Source organism: Rhinopithecus bieti, unplaced genomic scaffold (assembly GCF_001698545.2).
Source record: "Rhinopithecus bieti isolate Rb0 unplaced genomic scaffold, ASM169854v2 scaffold_10657, whole genome shotgun sequence".
Lineage (NCBI taxonomy): Eukaryota > Metazoa > Chordata > Mammalia > Primates > Cercopithecidae > Rhinopithecus > Rhinopithecus bieti.
In genome coordinates this window covers 1575170-1593851 of record NW_016806691.1, presented here as the reverse complement: position 1 = coordinate 1593851, position 18682 = coordinate 1575170, and the positions used below count along the sequence as shown (strand labels likewise).

The 18682-nt window shown below is 43.4% G+C and overlaps 1 long non-coding RNA gene across 1 annotated transcript; it reads left to right on the top strand.

The window, feature by feature from the left end:
- The first annotated feature begins 14795 nt into the window (after positions 1–14795).
- LOC108533079 (uncharacterized) lies at positions 14796–17513 on the top strand. Its single transcript, XR_001886638.1, has 3 exons — positions 14796–15695; positions 16198–16282; positions 17476–17513. It is a non-coding gene; the product is annotated as an uncharacterized LOC108533079 (long non-coding RNA).
- The last annotated feature ends 1169 nt before the right edge of the window (positions 17514–18682 follow it).

The following is an 18682-nucleotide window of genomic DNA, read 5'->3' as shown; positions in this document are numbered from 1 at the left end:
TGTGATTTTTTTTTTTTTTTTTGAGACGGGGTCTCGCTCTGTCGCCCAAGCTGGAGTGCAGTGGCCGGATCTCAGCTCACTGCAAGCTCCGCCTCCCGGGTTCACGCCATTCTCCTGCCTCAGCCTCCTGAGTAGCTGGGACTACAGGCGCCCACCACCTCGCCCAGCTAGTTTTTTGTATTTTTTAATAGAGATGGGGTTTCACCGTGTTAGCCAGGATGGTCTCGATCTCGTGACCTTGTGATCCGCCCGCCTCGGCCTCCCAAAGTGCTGGGATTACAGGCTTGAGCCACCGCACCTGGCCGGGTGTTGTGATTTAAGATTTTGCCTATGGCAGCCATATCTGCATTCGGGGGCACCCCAAGCCCAGTATTACTGTTGCTTTTGCAAGCTCATAGAGGTACCATATTGGTGGACTTGGATAAGGCCCAGAAGAATTCTCTGGATTACCAGGCATAAGACTCTTGTTGTCTTCCCTTACTTTCTCCCACACAAAGCTGAGCTTTCTCCCAGCTCTGTGCTGAGCCGCCTAGAGCTAGGGGAGGGGTGACAAAAGTACCATTGTGGCCCCCAGCACTGGGATTATGCTGGGTCAGACCTGAAGCCAGCATAGCACTGGGTCCCACTCAAGGTCTCTGGTAACCACTGCCTAGCTATACTGCCTATGTTCACTCATGGCACTAGGGCTCTTCAATCAGCAGGTAGTAAAGCCAGTCAGGACTTTGTCTTCCCTTCAGGGCAGCAAGATCCCCCCCAGCCCCAGGCAGGTCCAGAAATGCCATCTGGGAGACAGGGCCCAGAGTTTGAAACCCAAGAAATCCACCTGGTGCTCTATCCCGCTGTGGCTAAGCTGGCACTGAAACAAGTCAAAGTCTTTCCCACTCTTCCCTCCCCTTTCTGCAGGCATAGGAGCCTCTCCTTGCATCCATCATCACCCCAGGCCCATGGGCCAGGGTGCTACTGATGTTCACTTAAGGCCCAAGGGCTCTTCAGTCAGCTTGTAGTGAATGCTGCCAGGCCTGGGACTCACCCTTTAGGCAGCAGGCTCCCCTTTGGCTCAAGGTAAGCCCAGAAATGCCATCCAAAAACCAAGGCCTGGAATCAGGGACCCTAAGAGCCTGCTTGGTGCTCTACCCCATGGAGGCCAAGTTAGTACCTAAGCTACAAGACAAAGTCATCTTTACTCTTCACTTCCCCTTTCTCAGGTAGGAGTCTCTCCCCATAGCCACCACAGCTAGGAATGTGCTGCATCACACCTGAAGCCAGCACATTTCTGAGTTTTACTGAAGACCCATGGAGAGTACTGCCTGGATATTGCTGCTGATTATTCAGGGATCAAGGGTTCTTTGGTCAGCAAGTGATGAATCCTGTCAGAACTGGACCTTTCCTTTCAAGTCACTAAGTTCTCTTTTGGCCCAAGGTGTGTCTAGAAATATCATCTGGTAGCTAGAGCCTGAAATAGGGGTATCAGGACTCTGCCCAGTGCCCTATCCTACTGTGTCTTAGCTGGTGTCCAAAATGTAAGACAAAGTCCTCTTTACCCTTCCCTCTTATCTCCTCAAATGGAGGAAGGAATATCTCCTGGAGCTGCAAGCTGTACTGCCTGAGGTTGAGGGAGGGGTGATGCAAGCATTCCCTTGGTCGCCCTGGATGGTGTCTCACCAGGTTGCTTGTCCCCCAAATCCAGTGGTTCCGAGCCCAGCATAGCACCAGACTTGCCCAGTAATTGCAGTCCTTGTGGCCTAATAAACTTGAAACTGCCTTCAAGTTTGTTTAGGACCCTGGAGCACTTTAGCCTATGGCAGCAAGGCTTGCCATAACTTAGGTTCCAACCACTGGGATGGGTGATTCCCCTCTGGGTATGGCTGGTCTAAATGCTCCTCTGCAGATGTCAGCTAAGTTCTGCCAAGTGTTGCTTTCCACTGTGACGGGGCAGCACTGAGTTCCAATGCAAAACTGTATTCCCCCTCCCTCAAGTGCACAGATTCTCTCCATGCCACACAGCTGCTGCCCTGGGATGGGGGAGTAGTGGCCCTGGAAATTCAAAACTGTCTTTCCTAACCTCTTCAGTGCCTCTTTCAGTGATATGAAGTTGAAACCAGGTATTGTGATCACTCATGTGAGTTTGGCTCTTATGAAGATGTTTTTTGTATGGATAATTGTTTGATGTGGTGTTCCTGTGGGGAGAATGATTGGTGGAGGCTTCTATCTAGCTGTCTTGCTCTACCTCCTCCTCATTTAAATGAAATTTTAAAATTTATTTTTAGTGCCAAGGAATTTATTATTGTTGACAATGGGTTCCCTGATTACAATGGTCTATGTAATCATTCCTAGATAAATGACATCTACAATAAATTGTCAAATATTTTACTTTTCTGTTTTAAGGCAGAGCAAGAACTGAAAAAATTTATAAAGCAATCTGAGTATAGAGTCATTCAAAATTGCTACCCCTCCCCCAATCTTTTACTCGTGATTTGACATCATTTGTATGTGTACAATTTGCCTTTAGAATCTGTCCAAAGTATTCAAATTTCTTTTCCCTGAAACAACATTTTTTCTTTTATTTTACATAATATTATAAATCAGTCAGCATAAAAGTTTTTAAAAGATACACACAACTGATCCTTAGTTAGCAGATGATTCACGATTTGAAGAGCAGATCAAAGAGTAGCCTATTGCCATTAAGAACTTGATGGACCATGGCCAGCAGTGTGTTTTATAGAGGGAAAAGAGTGTCAGTTTATCTGGTGACTTGGGTAACTTAGAGCTGCTTGAGAGTGTCTACTAAACTGCCTTCCAGGAGAGTTTTGATTTGCCCTCTTAGCAGCAGTGTATGAGGGTGCTCGTCTCCTTTTGCCCTGGTTCTCAAACTCTAGTGTTCACAAGAATCACTTAGAGAACTTTGTTAAAAATATGTAGATTCTTTTTTTTTTTTTTTTATTGAGACTGAGTCTCGCTCTGCCGCCCAGGCTGGAGTGCAGTGGCCGGATCTCTGCTCACTGCAAGCTCCGCCTCCCGGGTTTACGCCATTCTCCTGCCTCAGCCTCCCGAGTAGCTGGGACTATAGGCGACCGCCACCTCACCCGGCTAGTTTTTTGTATTTTTTAGTAGAGACGGGGTTTCACCGTATTAGCCAGGATGGTCTCGATCTCCTGACCTCGTGATCCGCCCGTCTCGGCCTCCCAAAGTGCTGGGATTACAGGCTTGAGCCACCGTGCCCGGCCAAAAATATGTAGATTCTTGACACACCATACTAAGAGATTCTGATTTGGAGCAAGTCCAAAATGTCTGCAAAAAAGCAAACCAGGCATTTCTTAAGTAGGTGATTAGTAAAAATGTTTAACTCAAGGATGAGATAATATGATTCTTATTTGCCCACAGTCTTCTAATCATTTGGTTATAAAAACAAAATAACCCATCTAGCTAATTCCTTCTCTTTATCCAACCTATTATTCCCAACCTATTTTTTCTAGATAAATGACTCTCAGGAAAAGAATTCTCCTGGCCCATGTTTTCTGGTGATAGTAATTTTGACAATCTTATGTTTAGATTTCTTAAAACAATTGAAGCTAGAGGTTTGAAAAGTCTAAATGCATCTTAGTAGTAGAGGTATAACCTCTGAGGCACACCATGTAGGTTTTTCACAAAGTTGGATTAGAATTTGGAGGTAACTCAGCTAACTTAGATTCTTGACTATAATATTAAACAGTTTCTGAGTAGCAACCTCCTCTTAGTTGTATCACAAAGTCACTTTGCCATTAAACTGAATTTACATAAACCTAAAGCAGATAGACTAAGGGTCTCCCTCCCTCCCTCCCTTCCTTCTCTCTTTCTCTATCTTTTTCTTTCTCTTTATGATGAGGTCTCACTTTATCACCCAGGCTGAAGTGCAGTGGCGTGATCTTGACTCAGTGCAACCTCCACCTCCCAGGGTCAGGTGATCCTCCCACCTGAGCCTCCCAAGTAGCTGGGATTAGAGGCACATGCCACCATGTCTGGCTAATTTTTCTCTTTTTCCTTTTTTTTTTTTTTGTAGAAACAGGGTTTCGCCATGTTGCCTGGACTGGTCTCAAACTCCTGGGCTCAATGGATCTGCTTGTCTCAGCCTCTGAAAGTGCTGGGATTACAAGCGTGAGCTACCACACCCGGCCCAGGAGATTGTTTTCTAAAAATCACATATCTAATAAGTCAATAATGCTAAAACCTGAATTTGTAATAAGTAGGAGGTGATGCCTGTTATCCCCTAAATAACAACAGCAATAACAACACCCATTTCTCTTGGACAGTGGAAAACCAGAGCTAATTTACTAACTCCTTTAGAGGTTCAGTGGCTTCATCCATCTTGACTGAATTGCAATGTAGCTATCCAGTGCTTTGCAGAGAAGAGTGGGAAATATTTATCAGGTTTTCTTGCTGTTTTGTAAAGGTTGAGGGAATGGTACCCAGCTACAAAGGAAGATGCTTTTCTTACTAGGGTGAAGGTTTTTTGAACTTTCCTTTCCAAACCAGGGCCCTAGGACACTGGGTTGGCCTGAAGAGCCAGGGCTGGCCTGCTAGAGTCAATGAATGTTAGCAAGAGAATGCCCAGGGGTCTGGGCAGAGTTGAAATCTAAAGAGAGCATCTGTGGCTCTAGAAGGCCAAAGTAGGAGTCACAGAAGGCCTGACTCCATCTGTGAATCAGGCAGGAAAATGTTAAATGCCCTAGCCTACTCAGAGAAGTGTGAGACAAAATACATGAACATGAGTCAGAAAATCCAGGGCTCCACTAAACAGGAAATTTGGTGAGGGAATCACCTGGGAAAACAAAGAGTTGGTATCAGAGGATCTCTTAGTGAAGTTTGACAGAAAAGAGAACTAACATTTATTGATGCTATCTTATATATATCTAATTGAACGTAATCATTTCTCCAGAAGTTAGAAAATGCTTGAAATAAAAGGCCAAAGAAAGTTAGTAAGTAATAAGTAAGTAAATTATTGAATGAATGAATAAATGAGTGAAAGGCAGTAAAGGTACTAGCTTTATAAGGCTAACTTTTGCATCTATGGTATTGTATGATGGTATGGAATATTCTAGACAAGAGAATTGGCTGATGCCAGATAGTGATATGTATTAGACACTATACAGCCCTTAGTTCATGGATGTCCTGACAAAGACTCTATTTGACCAAACTCAGGCTCTTCTTGACTAAGCCTCAACCTTGGCCTATAAGAGTTGCAGACACTCAGTATAAATGATTTCATTCATCCCCCTTCCCACCTCCCCCCACAGCCTCCTGCCACCTAAAACACACACTAAGAGAACTGAATAAACCCTAGCATAGTTTGTTGCTGAAGGTCTTATCCTGGGATGACCTGCAGCCCTCTCCTTCCTTTTAAGTTTCTACTTGGGAAAGCTCAACGCTGCCAAAAGAATTTGTTTCAGTCAACACCTGAAGATAGGGCAACAATCTCCTAGTCTCTGTGGGAGGGTAGGAGCCTAACTTAGATAAGCACCAATTAACAAACTCACATGGCTTAATCACATTGACCAACCCACCAACATAGTTTTTGTAATTTCTCACTTCCCTGACTGCTCAAGCCCCAGCTCGTTTCTCCTCCTTACTCCCTCATTCTTCCTCTAAAACACCAGTGACTTCTATGTGGACTGAAGTTGAGCTCTGATTACACTGGACTCTCTTCCCTACTGCAGTAATTACTGAGTAGAATCTGACTTTAGTTTCTTTAACCACTGTGTCCAGCTTTGTTTCTCTTTGACAGCTTTTATAAGTTTGTGTGGCTCTAGTTGTGAGATTTCATTTTCCCCTCACTTGTGCTAGGTTATGTGCCTTTACAGATCCATCTAACCCTGTGGGTTCCATGGTTCTTGGCTGCTAATGGCAGGAACTTTAGACCCCTGTCTGATCCATCTGGAACCAAGGGATGTCCAGAGAGAACATGGAAGTACAGAGGCATTATGCCATATGGGGCAAACTGGACTAAAGAGAGACAGGAGTCAGAAAGGAGTCAGCAGATAAATTGTCTACCTACTTCTCCCTGACAGATGATTTCAAGACACAGGACTCATGTGGTCTTTCTTGAAAGATCCCATGACACCGAGTGGCTAGTTGTGTGCCTTGTAAAGCTGTGGTCAACTTAGTAATACACTCCTTTGTGTTTGCCCTTTCTTCTTCCCTGCCCTACTCTTTAATTAATTAACTAATTTATTTATTTATTTTCGAGACAGAGTCTCACTCTGTTGCCCAAGCTGGAGTGCAATAGCGTGATCTCTGCTCACTGCAACCCCTGTCTCCCAGGTTCAGGTGATTCTCCTGCCTTAGCCTCCCAAGTAGCTGGGAGGTGCCTGCCACTGCGCCCAACTAATTTCTGTATTTTTAGTAGAGACAGGGTTTCACCATGCTGACCAGGCTGGTCTTGAACCTCTGATCTCAGGTAATCCACCTGCCTCAGCCTCCCAAAGTGCTGGGATTGCAGGCGTGAGACACCATGCCCGGCCTATTTTTTATTTTTATTTTTTTTTTTTGAGACAGGGTCTTGCTCTGTTGCCCAGGCTGGAGTGCATTGGTGGGATCTCAGCCGACTGCAGCCTCTATCTCCTGGGATCAGGTGATTCTCCTGCCTCAGCCTCCCAAGCAGCTGGGACTACAGGTACGCACCACCATGCCCAGCTAGGTTTTGTATTTTTAGTAGAGATGGGGTCTCATCATGTTGGCTAGGCTGGTCTAAAACTCCTGGCCTCAAGTGATCCACACACCTCAGCCTCCCAAAGTGTGGGGATTACAGGCATGAGCCATCACGCCCAGTCTTTTTTTTTTTTTTTTTTTTTTTTTTTTTTTTTTTTTTTTAAAGACAGCGTCTCTCTTTGTCACCTAGGCTGGAGCATAGTGGCACGAGCACAGCTCACTGCAGCCTCAAACTTATGGGCTCAGGCAATCCTCTCATCTTAGTCTCCTGAATAGCTAGGACCACAGGTGCATGCTACCACACCCAGCTATTTTTTTTTTTTTGAGACTGTGTCTCGCACTGTCACCCAGTCTGGAGTGCAGTAGTGCGATCTCTGCTCACTTCAACCTCTGCCTCCTGGGTTCAAGTGATTCTCCTGCCTCAGCCTTCCGAGTAGCTGGGATTACAGGCACCCACCACCACGCCTGGCTAATTTTTTGTATTTTTAGTAGAGACGAGGTCTCAAAACTATGCAAGAACCTCACCTGAAGCAGGTACCTAACAAGATGATACTTGCTCGCCTCACAAACTGAGTTCACCACACCTGACTGCTTCCAGGCCATAACCAGGATTGTACTTCAGCATAGCCTCTGAGGGAAGGTACAGTCCTTGCTCAGGGAAGAAATAGCTTACTTATCAAACAAATGACTGAATTTGACCATTGTATACAAGCAGGAAACCCAGCAAACATGTGTAGGAGTTGATTTTGAGGATATCGCATTGGGGGAAGAATATAAAGATGAATAGAAGAGAATTCACTGGTTATGGGAATATTCTCCCATGACTCAGGATTCAATGTTCTGGGACCTAGGGCTGGTCTAAATATACTATTAGGTTGGCTCCTTGAAGCTTGGACATGATAATGCCCTAGTGTATGTGAGGTAAAGTTGTCAGACATCTTGGCATTACAATGAGTAAAGGAGACATATGAATCAAAGATGTAGGAACTTTAGAATGGATATATCTGAGAACCAATTACTGTCTTCTCTGGAAGGACCCTGAGAAAATTCCAATTTCCAAAACAATGGGAGATATACTAATATTGGGTATATCATTTCTTTAGGAAGCTTGGTGGTACCTGTTCTCTGCAGTTCATGGAATCAGGCTGCCTAATATCAATGGGGATGATGGGATTCCAGAATGATAGAGACCAGTGGCAGGACTTAATTCTCAGAGGTGGGATGGGCATAATTATTGTAATGGGCATCAAAGTCAGGGTGGTAATTAGAGTGTTTTGACTTACATGGATATGTGGCATTTTTTTTTTTTTTTGAGACAGAGTCTTACTCTGTCGCCCAGGCTGGAGTGCAGTGGTGCGGTCTCGGCTCACTGCAACCTCTACCTCCTGGGTTCAAGCAATTCTCTGCCTCAGCCTCCCAAGTAGCTGAGATTACAGGCACCTGCCACCACACCCAGCTAATTTTTTGTATTTTTAGTAGAGACGGGGTTTCACCATCTTGGCCAAGCTGGTCTTGAACTTCTGACCTCGTAATCTGCCCACCTCGGCCTCCCAGAGTGCTGGGATTATAGGCATGAGCCACCGCGCCCGGCCTGATATGTGGCAATTTTAGGGGCAAGATAAATGGGTAACTGACCAGGTTGTTGCCTGATTTGTATGACAAAAGAAAATTGAAAGCTGGAAAGTAGAAAGCTGACATCAATACTGCTATGGAAAAATCACCCAATCCCGAGAACTAAATTGATTTATAGGCCTAGAGTCCATTGACTCAAGAGGAAATCATCCCCTTGAAGAAGAACCTGGTAATGCCACCAAATATTTTTGTGATCCTTCCCTAAAAGGACCATTGGCCATTTATCAGAGTAACTATGCCAGAGGGAAGGGGAATATCCAGGCTTTTAAAATCAGTGAGATATAAAGCCTAAGCTGGTACATATGTTAGGAGATCCTGGATGCCATTCTGGTCCTCTAGTTACAATAGGAGTCATGATGGTCAGATGATAAATGGAGTTTTAGCTCCAATTCACTTCACAGTAGGGAAGTTATTTTCAGAATAGCCAAGTAGAAGTGTCAGAAACTGACTATACCCTCACCCTCAATCAAGAATGTAAATTAAAACCATATCTTAACCCAGAAAATATTGCAGGAATTAGCACCACTATCAGACTTGAAGAATGTATGCCTGTAGAAGAGGGGTAGGGTGGTCCATCATCCCACTCCCTTTCAATTCTTGCCACTTCTCTTAAAACCAGATGGATCACAGCAGATGATGGTGAGCCCCCATATGAACCGGTGGCGGTTCCACTCATGGCCGGGGGTAGGATATGATGATGATGATTATTATTATTGTTTTTTGAGACGGAGTTTTGCTCTTGTCACCCAGGCTGGAGTGCAATGGTGCTATCTTGGCTCACTGCAACCTCTGCCTCCCGGATTCAAGTGATTCTCCTGCTTCAGCCTCCCCAGTAGCTGGGATTACAGGTGCCCGCCACCATGCCTGGCTAATTTCTGTATTTAGTAGAGACCGGGTTTTACCATGTTGGCCAGGCTGGTCTCGAACTCCTGACCTCAAGTGAGCCACCCGCCTTGGCCTCCCAAACTGCTGGGATTACAGGCGTGAACCACTGCACCTGGTGGATATGATTATCTTTACAGAAGCACATCAATTTATCCTCTAGGATTTATGCAGGATCAGTTTAATGCTTTTTTTTTTTTACTAATTTCCATTAGTAGGAGGAATCAAATCAATTTGTCTTTATAGGACAGGCAGGTAAAGCATGAATTTAATGTCCCATGGGGCAAATTTTACCAACTGGAGAAAGGACGTGGGAAAAAGCTGGTAGATAAACTGCTTGCCCTTCAAAGATTCCAAGAGGGCCAGGTACGGTGGCTCACGCCTGTAATCCCAGCACTTTGGGAGGCTGAGGCAGGTGGATCACTTGAGGTCAGGAGTTCGAGACCAGCCTGGCGAACATGATGAAACCCTGTCTTCACTAAAAATAAAAAAATTAGCCATACACCTGTAATCCCAACTACTTGGGAGGCTGAGGCAGGAGAATCGCTTGAATCTGAGAGGTGGAGGCAGAGGTTGCAGTGAGCTGAGATCACACCACTGCACTCCAGCCTGGGCAATACAGTGAGACTCCATCTCAATAAAAAACATAGCAAAACAAACAAAACCAAACCAAAAAACCCCACAAAGATTCCAAGGGGCAGGAATTCCCACTGACCTCTCTGGAGATACCCCACATTACCAAGAAACTTGTTAGATCTCTTTGACCACAGGTGTGGTCAGCTCAGTAAACACACAATCAATCTTGTGTTACTATTTTCCCCTTTCCTGCCTCACCTGCCTTTTCCCCTCACTCTTGCCTTCCTGGGACTGAATCGCTAACAAAGAATTAGCACAAAGTTTGCTTCATGTTCTGTTTTCTAAGAAAATGGCCCTCACCCTCACCTTGCCCAACCAGGTGGCTGACTTTAGAAAGGAAAATATCTATGTAGATAAGCAGAACTGCGTTTTGAAATACAGTTTCTCTCTGCTATTTCTATGAAAATTAATAGAATGAAGTAAAAATCAAATAGATTGCTTTTAAAAGTTAAAAGCAGGTGGCATTTAGAAATACTTGCACAACAGAAATATGAATTCTATTTTCCTCTGGAATAATGAGCCAGATATCTTAGCTTATAAGTTGACTTACTATTCCTTAATAAAATTAACATTGCTTGGAGGTATAGAGGCTTTGAATAGCCATGTAGCATCTGATAACTTTTACTTACATTTATCATGTAATATGTGTCAGCAAGCCAGTGTTCATGAACTGTTCTTTTTAAGATAACAAGTACTAAATATTTAAAATCTCTGCACCAGAATCCAAATATGATTGGCATTCTGATTTGGAAACTATTTTAAGGAGACAGTCTCTACCATTAATGATAAAAGCTGGGTTGTAGCATTAGTTTAGCAGCCAACCTGTGAAATGCTGAGTTTAATCCTCAAACCTCTGAGGTGCTGGGCATATTTGGAAGACCTGGAGCAAGTTTCTTGATTTTCAACAAAAAAGGCAAGAATTAAAGGCCTCTTAGGGGAGACAAGCTCTGAGGTTCCCAGGCTTTCTGGTTTAACAAAGCTTTAGTGAGTTGACCTTCAGGGCACAGCTGAAGGTACAGCTTTTAATTTAACTCTATTTTTCTGAGCAGAACTAACTAAACACGTTGAGTAATTTCCTTTGTTTAACTGTTATTTTCCATTTCACTGTATTCCATGATATGCCATGTGACAGAGTCTAGAGATGTACATACCAGTGAGAGTGGTCTCTGCAGGGGGTTGGACCTAGGGAAGAGGGTTTTGCAGGCCCTAGGAGCATTTTTGAGGCTACTTGGGCAGAGCATTCTGTGGTCCCAGGAAGCCCAAGTGTGATCTGGAAGTGTGGGAGGTATTGGGTCCTGCTAGGCGTGTCCCTTGGCTTGTAGACCTCACCCTACAGTGAGGGAGTTTGCAGAAATAAATTCAGCAGGATGGGACCCTATAAAGTTTGGGACTCAGGGCAGGGTCTGGATCTAGAGGTGATACCAGAGCTTGGCATAATCAGGGAACAAAAAGACTGTTGAGCTGGATGAAAGTAAGCATGGGAAACTTGGTAATAAGATAAAATTGATGAGCCAAACCTTGAAGACCATGAGAAGGTGTTTGGATTTTTGTTTTGTTGGGATGGTTGTCTGCCAGTCAGACAGCACTTAACAGCTGCAGACCCTTAACTGGGAGCTGACTTGGGATCTTGTCTGAATTTATCTGCAAAGCTTTGAGATAAGACCTTCTGCAAAAAGAGCTTGAGATTTTAACTAGTCTGTGGTCAAGTAGAGGTTAAAGTAGGCCACAGTATAAGGATGTAGCCAAGGTGATATCACAGCCCTGAGGAAGGAGTTTTTCTATTATATGACTCACTGATGCACACACTTGGACCTAGAACTGGAAACAGTACCTGTTCCAACTAACCCAAGAGCTGGGCAGGAGGTAGAAGGCTGCACACTTTGCTATGAGGCTGAAAACTCTGGCTGAGTATCCTTTTGTGTTTCATGATGTCTTCACCTTACTTACAAACACCCTGAGATTTTTTTACAACAATGCCCTTGGACGCCTTCATTTGCCTCTTACCTTTTTATAAACTGAATCCAGTTTGCCTGACATTTCAATCTCTGGCATTTGGGTTACATATTAGTTCTCTGTCTTGCCGCTTTCAAATGTAGTCTTCTCTAATGGATTCTGACTTACTTGGCCTTTCTGACCTCCTGATGCCACATAGCAAATACTGTTTCACTTCTGTCTCCTTGGAAAGTACCTTCTACCCTAGCTAGAACAACCTCTGCCTCTCAGCAAGGCGAAATTGAATATTTTGTTATAAGCCACTGAATTCAGAGAAATCTGCTTGAAGGCAATGGTCTGTTTTTTTTTTTTTTTTTCTCCCTGAACCTAGGGAATAAGATGTTATAGGGGGGAAAATTCAGACCCCTGAGTACAGGCTTCTGCTGGGTCCACCCAATCAGTTGAGGTTGGGATGGAGATACAGCTGGGGCTAGCAGCTGCTATGGGAAGCCAAGTCTACCTCTATTCACCAATCCAGAGGAATTTAGAGGCAATTCAGCAAAAACTCTTTGAAATCAAACAGTCATGATGATTTATGAATATCCAGAGCTTTGGTTGGGAATGGACAAGGGCAATGGTGGGTGCAAACTGATTATGTTTCCAACATATTGTACTTTAGGAGACATGGAGGGTGATGGTCCTGCTCCTGAAGCCCCACAGTCATTTTTAGAGGGGGTGAATGAAGGTCCACCCGCAAGAACTGATAGGGATTGCTCATCTACCAGGAGGAAGGGTTAAGACCTCCACAGCTTTTTCAGCTATCCTGGGGGAAGTGAGAGGGACTAATACAAACTTTCACAGTTCAGCCACAACCTCAAGAGAGGATTATGCAATGAACTGACTCAGGTCACCAGGCTTGAGCTTCCCAATATTAACAAGCTTCTGTGCAAGGCTAACAGTGAGACTGGCACACAACCATTCCTCTTCTTTCTCTTGGGTGGTAGCAGAGTAGTGTGTATGTGCATGTCCATTTGTTTCTGCCTGTCTCCCTACCTCTAAGCAGGTCATCTATATTCCTACAAAATATAATGCCTGTTCTTGATGCAGACTGCATTATTCATACTCCACTTCTAAAAGATGCTTGCTTAAAGAGTACCTATTGCATAAAAAGTGTATATTATTTTAATTTTAGAGGTTTTTTTAACTGGTGATAATATTCAAGAATGCCTTCCTTTAGCAAGTGGCCTCTTCCTTCTAGAGAAAACCTTTGGAAATGCTTTGCATGTGATGTTGCATTATACAGAAGCTCCTGGGCAATCTTTGTATTGTAATAATGGCTAATGTTTAATAGTGGCAACAGAACTTCTGCCATTTGAGAGGCAACAGAGTAGCTAAGAACTTGGCCCTAAGTCAGGTGGACCTGGATTCAAATGTCTGCAGTGCCATTTATAAGTTATGAAGACTTGGGCAGTTTCCTTAACATATGCCTTGATTTTCTCATTTGTAAAATGGGAGTATTAATTCCTTTCTCAAAGGGCTTTACTGAGAATTAAAGACGATAATATATGTGAAGTCCTTGGCACATAGCAAGTACTCAAATGCATGATATGGACATTTACTAGACTCTATCACTGTCCTCACACTTATTAATAATCTTTAAATATTTGCAAAACATAGGTGCAGTGCCTGTAAGCTGAGCTACTTGGGATGCTGAGGTGGGAGGATAGCTTAAGCCCAGGAGTTCAAGTTCAGTCTGAGCAACACAGTGAAACCTTAATTTCTAAAAAAAAAAAAAAAGTGCAGGACATTTCTTACATGTGAAAATGTTTGTTACTGAAGTGTCATATGAAAAAGCCAGTTTCATCTCTTGCTGTTTTCAAATCGTAATATGGTTTCTTTTTTTTTCAGAAAAACTTGCAGTGTGGAAATATTCTCATGTACTAGAAATTGATTGCATTGTTTTGCTAAGGGCCTCCCAAAAAGGATAAATATGATTTGGTGGCTAGCTTGCATATAAACAATGAGCTAGAACTCACTTAGTAATGGCATCTTTTCAGGGTTAACTAGACTTTTCAGATTCACTGAGAAGACTGCATGAGTCATTTTCTCTGTCTCTGTCTCATGTGCTCTCTCTCTCACACAGTTATGCTAAAGCAGCTAAAATGCAGTTTAATAATTTGAATTTAGACAAACTTAACTCTCTGGACTTCAGTAAAGAAGTGTATTTGTATCAGATATGCTTTAGTTTTCATGATCAAAAAACCCAAAGAAGCTAAAATTAAACTTCCTTCCGACTTTTACTCATTCCTTTACATTTCTAAGCAAGTGAGACTCAAAGTCATTGCTTTGATTCTGTAGGTATCAGTGAATGTGCCAGCCAGAGGCCTCAGAATTCTTTAAAACCTGACCAGAAGGAAGGGAACGTATTTCTTGATCTCCAGAATGATCAAAAGGCAATATGAAAAGCTCTCAAGCAAAAAGGATACAGAATTATTCCTTGTCTTATGAATCTAATAGGTCCAAAAGATGTCAGTGCATCTTCCTCCCTCATTTGAGAGTTACACAACAGCCCCCATATCAGAATGGCAGAATTCCAGCAGTTCGTTTGCAGAAGTGAGTTATATGGGACTTAGAATGCGTTCTCCATAGTAACCATATTATGCCTCTACTTCTAATCCTCTGAAGTAGAGTTCCAGAATTACAGGACTTGACCACCTCATGAAGAGTATTTTTTTTTTTTTTTGAGATGGAGTCTTGCTCTGTCACCAAGGCTGGAGTGCAGTGGCACGATCTCGGCTCACTGCAACCTCCACCTCCTGGGTTCAAGCAATTCTCCTGCCTCAGCCTCCCTAGTAGCTGGGATTATAGGTGCGTACCACCATGCCCAGCTAATTTTTGTATTTTAGTGGAGACAGGGTTTCACCATGTTGGCCAGGCTGGTCTTGAACTCCTGACCTTGTGATCTGCCCGCCTTGGCCTCCCAAACTGCTGAGATTACAGGCTTGAGCCACCACGCCTGGTCCATGAAGAGTATTTTTACAGGAAGACGTGTGGGACCAGCTAAGGATGCCAGGAATGGGGTACTCTTCCTTTCTCCAACTTCCCTCACTTCTGAGCCTCTGTAGCCTAGGGCAGAAAATTCTCCCTACAAGATGATTAGGAGAAAGGTAATGAGGTGTGGAGCTGGAGGCTTTCAGAGTTTGGGAGTTGGAGGATGCCACCTCATGAGAAGCTATGAATCTTTCTTGATCAGCTTCAGCAGCTCCTGGCTCACTTCCTTTCTTTTCGTCTGCTGACCCTCAAAATTGATCCTCTTACTTCTCCCTTCACTGCCACAAACAACCTCTTCCTTGAGAGAAGCATTTTTCTCTTTTCGTTTTAGATCAGAATAGAGTCCCCTCTACTTGCCTGACTTGGAAGTAAATACATGGATTAGTCCCATACTCTATGGAGTTAAAAAATTTCCCTGACCCTTTTCTTGTATTGCAAATTATTTCTACAGGTAATGTTGAAGCCCTCATTAATGGCAAATATTTTTCTACTTAAGGAGCTGGTGTAAAATTCATCCACATTTCAGGGGGAATCCTAGATTTAGGCTTTCATAAACATTTCTTCAAGAGTTGTTGCTGATGGAGGCATGGGGGTGAAGAGCATGACAATGAAGTTTGTGTAGTGCAGAATAGTGTAAAACGACCATGTGAGTATCACCCCCTAGTGTTGAAGAAGAGGTGTGAGTGTGGGAGGTTGCTGGAAGAAGGGGTGTATTACAGATATTCTTTTTATTCCTTTTCACTAAATCCCTTCCTGCAGGGGCAGGAGCCCGGGATGCAGGGTTCGGCTGCTCAGAGACTGCTGAGTAAAGTAATTCAAGAGACAGTACCTAGGAGTGAAAACCACAACTAAGATGCCATCAAAAGTGACCATGGAGAGAGGTGAAATTCAAGTGGCAATGAGATGGACAGTGGGGGAAGGTTGACCCAAGCAAGAGATTTCCAGTGGAGTCTTAAGAGACTCCTTGAGCTGTCACTTGGAAGAGCACGCTAAGGATTTTCTTTTCTAAAACTCTGAAGCTCTAGAAGGGAAGGAAACTTTTCTTTTAGAGATGGGGTGTCACTCTGTCACCCAGGCTGGAATGCAGTGGTGCAATCATAACGCATTGAAGCCTTGAACTGAGGCTCAAGCAATCCTCCCACCTCAGGCTCCCTGATAGCTGGGACCACAGGCATGTGCCATGTGCCACCATACCCAGCTAATTTTTTTTTTTTTGTAGAGACAGGGTCTTGCTATGTTGCCCAGGCTGGTTTTCAGCTCCTGGGCTTAAGCAGTTGTTCTGTCTCAGCCTCCCAAAGCACTGGAATTATAGGCATGAGCCACTATGCTCAGGCAGAAGGAAACTTTTGAAGGAGCTGAGTAGACATGTGTATCTTTCCTTAGATCACCATCAATCCTGCCTGGGCTAAGGTCAAAAGAGTGTCAGAAGACAATACTTTAAAGCATTCTGGAGGCAACACCTGAGCAGGTGAGGTGAGCAGAGGATTAAGAGCCATGAGGCTTAACAACCAGGTCTATACCAGAATTAGACTTTGGCTTCCTTCATGCCCTTCAGTTTTTAGCGACTTAAGATGCCTTCTTGGTTTGGATCCATTTGTCTTTCTGACTCCAGCTACCCTGATCTTTTGTTGAAGCAGTAATTTGTCATCATGCTTACCCCATTTCTAAGCACAAGCCAGGTCCTTCTTCTTGGCTCAGCCCTGCCTCCTTCCTGTCCCATGGAGTTTGGTCTGAGGAAGACTCAGCTAATTCCTGAACTTTCTTTCTTCCTGTCATTTATTTATTGATCACTTGCTATGTGCCAGATACTGCACTGAATGCTAGGAATTAGGGATTCAACATATAAATTTGGGGAGGGACATAATTTATTCCATACAGATGTGAGGGAATTAGCTGTATGGATATCTGAAGGAAGAACATTTATTTTAATCACACACACAAAAAATTGCCTTTCAGACAAGGCCCAGGTCGATTAGTTGGTTGGAGGGTCAAGTGTTATAAATACGCCATATAATGGATAAGGAGGGTGGTGGTCTAGATTCAGAATCCTTGTTCAAATCCCAGTTCTGCCACTTATTAGCAGTGTGTTTTTGGGAAAGTTACTTTACCTCATAGGGAAGGAAAAATATCTTTCCTTCTACCTATTTTAGGTTCATGGCTAAGGTCCCTGTACAAACAGGCAGATTAATAAGAGAAAAGCCTGCAAATTTATTTAATGTAAGTTTTACATGACTTGGAGACTTCATACAGAAATAAAAATCTGAAGAAACAATTAAACCTGAGGGTTGTGTGTGGGTTTTTTTAATGCTAGGTTTGATGAAGATTGGATAGTTGTGGAGAAATATGACAGGCAAAAAGGGTGTGATCTAATGGTAATAAACTGGGGGAAACTTAGCAAGTCCTTAGAATCTTAGCAAGCCAGATTCTTCTCTGTGACCCTTTATCTTCAGAGATAAAGATGTTCCTCTCTCCCAGGCATAGGAGGATACTTCTCACAGGAGGGTCTTATAACCTGCTTCAGGGGAAGGTCAGAAAATCCTTCCTAGGTTTTATGATCTGCTTTATGGGAGAAGGGAGGTGGGGAAGGTGAGACTGGCCTTCCTGCTTCTGCTGTTTTCTCAAATTTCTTTCTTTTCTTTCCTTTTTTTTTTTTTTTTTAAGGGATAGTGTTTCACTCTCTTGCCCAGGCTGGAGTGCAGTGATGTGATCATAGCTCACTGTACCTTTGAAACCCTGGGCTCAAGCAACCTTCTTCCTGCCTCAGCCTCCTGAGTACCTGGGATTACAGGTGGGTGCCACCATGCCCAGATTGTTTTCTCAAATTTCTTCAGCTGAAAATGTTCACAATGTCCAGGTGCCATATTTTTGAGGTAGCATGTCCTGAGCCCCATCAATTTCTTTGAGTCTTGGTTTCTTAATCTGTAAAATAGGAATAATTAAAAACCTATCTTAAAGAGCTATAATAAGGATTAAATGAATTAAGGCATGAAAAACATTATAATAGTTCCTGGTCCATAGTAAGTGGCATATAAATGCTAGCTTTTATTTTTATAAATATGTTTGCCTCCTTGACAAATGTACATATTGCAAGTTAGCCAATCTTTGGTGACCCCAAACACGTGAGTTGCCTATCTTCTTCTATAAGATTCTGATGGGCTTATCAGGCTTTCTTAGAGAGCAAGAAGGTTAGAGATCAAGGGGCAAACTAAGTCAGAAAAAATCTGTTAGGAAAAGATAAGAGGCATTTGATGGGAATACCTGGTTTAAATACCAAGTTTTAAGGGCCACAGGTAGGCTCAAAATTTGGGCTGTACAGAGCCAAAGGTTTGGAGTCAGACAGAAGCAAGGACAGAGTTTAAAGGGAGAAAAAAGATTCAGCGTGACAGCAGGCCAGGAATAAATGAGAAGGTGTCCACAATGACTGCTGCGAAGGCGCACCCTTTTCTCAGCTCCTCAACCAACCCCATCAGGAGGCTACGTGAAAGGCTCTGGTGAGAGTCAAGGGTATGTAAATAGGCTGGTAAATAGTTATGCTGGGTCTTAAGCTTGCAAGGGATATATGGATGTTTATCATATTATCATTTAATTTACTTCACCCCCAATGTGAACATAAACTCTATGAAGACAGTTATTTTTTTTTTTTTAAGAGGCAGGGTCTTGCTCTGACCCTGTCTGGAGTGCAGTGGTATGACTGTAACTAACTCATTGTAATCTCCAACTCCTGGGTTTAAGCCATCCTTCTGCCTCAACCACCTGATTAGGACTCTAGGCATGCGCCATAGCTCCTGGCTAATTAAAAAAAAATTTTTTTTGGTTGGGTGCAGTGGCTCACACCTGTGGTTAAGGTGGGCAGATCACCTGAGGTCAG